Genomic DNA, 6,870 nt, shown 5'->3' with positions numbered 1-6,870 from the left:
CAAGGAGAGAGAAGCTTTCAAGAACCACAGCGGTGATCATGCCTTTGTCAGCGAAAAAGAAACCACAGCCAGAGACTGAAAGCAGGGACTTGAACAGACATTTGCACGCCTGTGTTCAGAGCAGTACTATTCACAGGAGCCAAAAGGTGGAAGCAGCCTGTGTCCATCGACACACGAGTGCTTAAACAGAGGAGTGGTCCGTGCACATGGGGGAGTATTACTCAGCCTTAAAAAGGAAGGAAACTCTGCTACAGCATGGATGAAGCTCGAGGACATGGTGCCAGTCACAGAAGGACAAATACCACATGATTCCACTGCTGTGAGGTCCCTAGAAGGGTCAGAGTCCCAGAGACAGAAAGTAGGGGAGCGGGCGCCAGGGACTGGGGCAGGGGGGATGGGGGTTCCTGTTTAATGGGGCCAGTTTTGGTTTGCAATGACCAAAAAGTTCTGGAGATGGATGGTGGTGACAATTGCACAACTTAGTTAATGGGTATTACTCCACACCACTGAACGGCACACTTACAGATGATTAGAATGGTAACTCTTGTGTTGTGCGTGTTTTACCATAATAAAAAAAAGAGCTCTGAGTTCAGCAGCACTTATACTAAAAGTGGAATGATACAGAGAAGACTAGCACGGCCCCTGCATGACGGTGACACACAAATCTGAGAAGGGTTTCACATTTTTAAAAAAAGATTTATTTATTTATTTGAGGGAGCGTGCACAAGCAGAGGCAGGGGCAGGCAGAGGGAGAGGGAGAAGCAGGCTTCCCGCCGAGCAAGGAGCCCGATGCGGGGCTCGATCCCAGGCCCCTGGGATCATGACCTGAGCCGAAGGCAGACGTTTAACGACTGAGCCACCCAGATGTCCCAACACCCATATTTTTAGATACAGAGGAAATTTCTCTGGCCGTCACCAGCTTCCTCCCATTTATTTCTTTTGTTCATGGAGATAGATAAGACCCCATGACTTGCAGACCTTGAGAGGGTGTCTGTGGGGCCAGGCTGCTGTCGGGTGCAAAGGCAGAGAGATGGACCAGGTGAAAAGAAAGGGCTGCTGGGGAAGGAGAAACCCAGGCTGGAAGGAAAAGAAGCAGGCAGCGAGCACCAACAAATCCTGCCTCGTGAGGCTCAGGGGCACCCGAGGCAGCAGCCCAAAGGCATCCTCCGAAGCCCAGAAGGAAGATTGCAAAGTTTCTGGGAGTGTTTCACAGAAATAACCCCAGTTTCTGTTCATCTGACAGAAACTTCCAAAGGTATGGGTCTTGCCTTATATATTTCTTTTAAATATTTATTTATTTATTTATTTATGTATTTATTTATTTGCTTGAGAGAGACAGTGAGCAAGAGCGAGCATGAGCAGGGGGAGCAGCAGGCAGAGGGAGAAGCCGGCTCCCCACGGAGCAGGGAGCCCGATGCGGGGCTCGATCCCAGGACCCCGGGATCATGACTTGAGCGGAAGGTAGACGCTTAACCAACTGAGCCACCCAGGTGTCCCCTGGGTCTCACCTTTATATCTGGCAGGAGCCTTTTTCCTGTTCCTTCATTTTTTTTTTTGCTCCCGTATTTATCCTTTTGTTTAATATTTACTGCATATGCCAGCCTCCTGGATGTCACTCTGGGCGCCTGGAGGGGACCAGGCACAGTGGGAAGATGCCTCCTTCCCATGCCTGGGGGATCCTACGTGAGCGGGGCTGGCTTGCTGACCACCACCACCCACCACGCAGCGGGCTGCCACGGGGCTGGGGTGGGCTGCTGAGCCCATGGGGGCTCTGACACAGTGCCGGGGAGCAAGAGAAGGACCAAAGCAGAGTGAACCAGCCCATAGTCATCACACCTGTGAGACGTACCTTACCGTTTCAAAGCCGAGGAAACCACAGCTAGGGGGGTGGAGCCCTTTGCCCAGGGGCCCACAGCAGGTGAGGTGGTCCCGGTTCAAATCCAGGCCGGCAGAGCTGGCTGCTACTTGTACCCCAGGCTCTAGCGCTGCAGGAGGGAGAGGAGGGGCCTGGGATGGAGGTGGAGCTGTGTGTGGAGTGTCTTATTTGTGTTGCCATGACCCAGCATGGGTCCACACACAGAAAAGCTCGATAAATGACCTTGCGTGGAACAGCAGGGCTGGGGCTGGGCTGGTTATTAAGGCTCTGGTCCGCAGTGGGTTTGTGGGCGGAGCTGGTACCTTTATAATCTAGGGCATGTTTTCCTGAAGAGAAAACGCTTCAGATTTTCCCTGAGGTCAGTGGGAAGTTGCAGAATTGCAATAAGAGTGTGGAGTCATGGGGGGGGGATGAGGTGTCACCAGCTGCCTATCTCTGGCATCTGGCATTGTCACCCAAGAGGGGACAAGAGTTTATCAGTTGATTCACAGGTGATGGGATCTTTGAGGGTCTCCCACATCCACACTAGCCCTGTGCCTCGTGACATCAGGCCAGCCCTGCCAGGATGGTCACTTTTCAGGTGCATTTCACTTTTTTTTTTAGGCCAGATGTTGCTGGCCCCACGTGTTGCTGGCCTGTGATGCCAAGAGATGGTCAGGTGGTCGGGAGCAGCCACGCTCTGCATAGCTCGATGGGCCTGCATGGGGCGGGTGTGGACGCAACAGTGGACCCCCCCCATGTCTGCCTTTGCCTGCCTAACCCACCCCCCCCAGTATCTTTGCTAAAGAAATGGTAGCCAACGCAGCCATGTTTGTAGGAAGCCCGGGAGACCTCAGGACTTTGTAAGGGCAGCTCTTCTGTTTTTTGGGTAGGGGGATGATGGCCCCCTACCCAGAAAACAGCCAGGTTGGTGCAGGATAAACAGGAGCTCCTTGTTGGAGGGAGAGGGGCAAGCGTGCTCTAGAGTAGTTAGTGCTGCCCAGGGAAATAGAGCGGGAGCCATTTTCAGGAATCACAGTTAAAATATAAAAAGAAATAGGTGAAATTAATTTTAGGAAAATATTTTATTTAGCCCAATATAGCTGACATAGTATTTCAACATGTTTCAACATTCCATCAATATTAGAATTAAGATATTTCACATTCTTTTTTTTTTTCCCCCGCTAAGTCTTTGAAATCTCGTGTGTGGTCTACACTGACAGCACAGCTCAGTTTTGACGTTTCAAGGGCTCAGGAGCCACGTGTGGCTTGAGGCTGCCCTGCTGGATGGGCAGCTCTGGAAGGAAGGGGAATGATGTCTGAGCAGCCCTGCGCCTGGTAAAACCACAGAGGTTCCAGCACGTACAGTTCCTAGTTTCAAGTCTGATCTAATTAATTACTATCAACAAGGAGCTATCTCTGAGAAGTGGGTAGGGACTCTTCACCCTCAAAATAGTTACATGCCATGGAAGGCTGTCCTGTTTTGGTTCAAAATAATTTCCATCCCACATTCCACTCCTCAATTCTTTGTATTATTATAAGTTCAGCTGCTTTCACTGAGAGATCCAATGAACTAGTGGCTTAAGATAAAGCAAGATAAAATTTGCTTCTTTCATGGAAGATTTGAGTAGGTGGTTCAGGACTCCTCGGTGCTCAGAGACCCAGACCTCTCCATTGTACTCCTCCACTATCCTCCACATGGTGTTCCTGTCTCATGGCCCAGGATGGCTGCCCAGGTCCTGGCATTACATGTACATTCCAGCTGTCAGAAAGGAGGAATAGGAAAGGGGAGGACATGCATTTGCCCTTGACAACAGAAAGGCGCTCTGAGCCCCAACTTGAAATATAACTGCCCTCTCATTTTGAAATTTCCAGAAGTTAAAGTTCAAAATGCCCTTTCAAGTTGAAGTCCAGAAGAATTGGTGTCCAAGTGCTCAAGTGCTTTGGACCACCCTGCCCACCAATTCCTCTTTTGGTTTTGAGTCTCACTGGCGCCTGCCTTCTGCAGCTACAGGCTGGAGAGTCTTGCTGAGGCTCCTCTGGGGTGCAAAGCCGGGCAGAGCAGGAGGTCCAGGACCGGCACCATTAGCACCTCCTGGGAACCTGTCAGAAATGCACATTCCAGGGGCGCCTGGGTGGCTCAGTCATTGTCTGCCTTCGGCTCAGGTCATGATCACAGGGGTCCTGGGATCGAGCCCCGCATCGGGCTCCCTCCTCCAAAGGAGGCCTGCTTCTCCCTCTCCCACTCCCCCTGCTTGTGTTCCCTCTCGCGCTGTGTCTCTCTGTCAAATGAATAAATAAAATCTTAAAAAAAAAACCCAAAAAATTAAAAAAGGAAATGCACATTTCAATCTGGGCTGGAATGAGCCCTCCAGGTGGTCCTGAAGTGCATTCCTACTGAGCACCCCTTGCTAGAAATTTTCTACTAAGTCTGCTGGACCTCCCTCTCTGTGCCTCTGGTGGGGAAAGTGCCTTTGCTGTCTCCATGTTGGGTTAACAAACCCACAGCTGATGAAGGTATGGACCATGCATAGCCCTGGGAGCTTACAGCTGGGTGTTAACGTTTTTCTACTCCAAAGCTGACACACAGTGGAAAGCCTACTGGTCTTCTGCAAACATTGTAACAAACCTGTGGCCTTCTGATCCTGACTGGCCACAAGGAACTTCGCTCCCAAAGCCTCTTGAAACCTCCTCCTGGTCTTCTTGGTGGTTCCTCTGATGGATGAGTTCCGTATAGCTCAGCCCATCTCCACCCTACTCCTGTCAGAAATTACAGTGAAGGGTCCAGGGCAGGCACCTCTCCCCCTCCCCAGATCTCCGGGTCTTTCAAGCCCCCTGCTGAGCCATCCTTTCAGGTTCCTTTCTTCCAGGATCCCTCCAGTTGGTCCAGGAGGGGCGGTTCTTGGAGGCCTACCAGAGCATCTCGATGTTGGCAGAGGAAGGGCAGGACTGTGGCCCCCAGTACCAGGCTGTGGCCCAGAGCATGTGGCAGGTCATCCAGCAGGCTCTGGAGGGCCCTGGGCCCAGCCAGGAGCTGGAGCTGAAGCTCCAGGCAGTGCTGACCACTGTGGGGTGGACACAGGACAAGCACCAGAGCTGAGTGGCCGGCGCCCTCCAGGACAGTGGTGTTGCCCCGTGGGCTGGTCAGCTGGAGGACCTGCTGAGAAACGATGCTGAGGCCCGAGTGCCCACCCTGGGCCCCAAGGACCAGCTGGACCCATACCTGGAGAAGCTAGACCAAGCTATGAGACAGGGCCTGGGGTCCCCGTGGGCAAGCCGATTGGGGACCTGCCTCTGGGAGGTCTATAGGATGTACTTCCAGGAAGTGCTCCTCAGCCGCCTCTCTGAGCTCACGCACTCCTGCGGCACCAACTTGAAAAGCTGTCAAGTCCTGTACACCTGGCACAAGACGAACTTGTTTGGGCATCCGGGGTGAGTCCTCCTGGGGACCTTGGGGTGCTGGGTGAGGCCACTGCTCTGGGTGAGGGTCCTCAGGCCAGGGCTGTGATCAACAGAGAGACTTGGAGGGGCCACCTGGGCAGGACTGGTGGTCGGAGAAGGGTGGACACAGCTGGCCTTGGGGACAGTGCATGCACACGCATGTGTTAGTGCGTGCCAGTGTGTCTGTTGCGTAGTATGTGTATGGGTATGTTAGCACGTTAGGGTGTGTGTGTATGACCACTGAGACTTGTCTACACCAACGGAGCCTCTTGCTCCCATTTCTCAACCCCAGCTGCCCTCTCCAGTCACTGGGCCTTGTGCAGGGGTGGGGGCGGCCAGCACAGGCTAGGGAGGGAGCGAGGCCCAGCCTGGGGTCCACTGCCCTTAGCGCCGAGCTGTCCTCCACACCCCAGCCCCAGCTCAGCTCTTTGCCCCTCATGGCTCCTTCCAACCCAATAGGGAGACACTTGTGAAAGCACCTCTGACCTCTCAGGAGCCCACGGTCGGGCACCTCTTGGACCCCATAATGTTTGTTACCTGGATGTCCCAAATGCAGAAGAAGCTGGTGGGGCTGATCCAGGTAAATGGATCCAGGAGTATCCGTCACCCAGAGGCCTCCTCGTCTGGCATCTGGGGCGCAGCAGGCAAGGGGCTGGGCCAGGGTGGGCCCTGGGTGGTGGGGCTGGGGGGTGGATGCTGCTGTGTTGATTCTGGCCCTTGAGCACTGTCACGTGGGAAATAACAGTGGCCGTGGCTCTGCGGCGGGAGGAACGTCATCTAGCGGGCCCGTAGGGAGAGCACCCGACCCGAGGTCGCTGCCTTGACCAGTGAGGGCGGTCTGGCTTCTTCCATACCAGTGGCTACAGAGCAGGGCCAGTGAGCCTCAGGCGGAAAGCCAGCTGCCCCAAGATGGGTGCACGCGGTTAACCCATGGCAGACACAGTGAGGACTCAAGGGGACATCACAATCTCCTACTGTGATCGTTTTTACCAACGTGATTTCCTGTACCAGCGTTCTTGGTCTTGGTACAGACATGTCAAGAGTCATGGGGACCGGTGGAAGAGACGTTCAGGATACAGGGAAGGAAGCTCTCTGCCTTTCCTAGCTAACAGACTGAGAAAGCTTAGTTTCTCAGTGCAGTAAAGAATCAGTATTGATTTTGCTGGAACTTTCCAGTAACTGGTATATAAATGCTTAGGCTTTTCCTTGGTTGCAAACTCTGTCTCCTTGAAACACCTGGGTTTTGAGTTCCCCTGTCCTTCAGGGTTCCCCTGAAACCGTGGAGTTGCAGTCTGGGCTGAATGAAGGAAGACAGGGCTACTTAGCATTTCCTGCACTTCCACACCCCACCTGTCAAGGGCTGTGCTGGGTGTCGAGTGGTCCATTCAGACAGGTGGCCAGAACGAACGTGACCATGTAGGCTTCCTTCTGTGTCTGGCAAGAGGCTTAGCGGGAGTGATGCCTGTCCCATCCCTGGCACCTGGGCCAGGCGAGGGCTAGCATCAGCTGGATGTGGCGTCAGGATCCTCTCCCGGCCCAGGCGGCCAGACACAGCTTCCTGCTGCTTGGTGGAC

At 53.7% G+C, this 6,870-nt stretch overlaps 1 non-coding gene across 1 annotated transcript; it reads left to right on the top strand.

Moving 5' to 3' along the window:
- Positions 1-578: 578 nt before the first annotated feature.
- LOC112822923 (U6 spliceosomal RNA) lies at positions 579-687 on the top strand. Its single transcript, XR_003207891.1, has one exon. It is a non-coding gene; the product is annotated as a U6 spliceosomal RNA (small nuclear RNA).
- Positions 688-6,870: the final 6,183 nt, after the last annotated feature.

This window comes from Callorhinus ursinus, unplaced genomic scaffold (assembly GCF_003265705.2).
Source record: "Callorhinus ursinus isolate GAN/ISIS: 27379988/994484 unplaced genomic scaffold, GSC_fseal_2.0 scaffold8, whole genome shotgun sequence".
NCBI lineage: Eukaryota > Metazoa > Chordata > Mammalia > Carnivora > Otariidae > Callorhinus > Callorhinus ursinus.
This window is presented reverse-complemented; position numbering and strand designations above follow the sequence as displayed.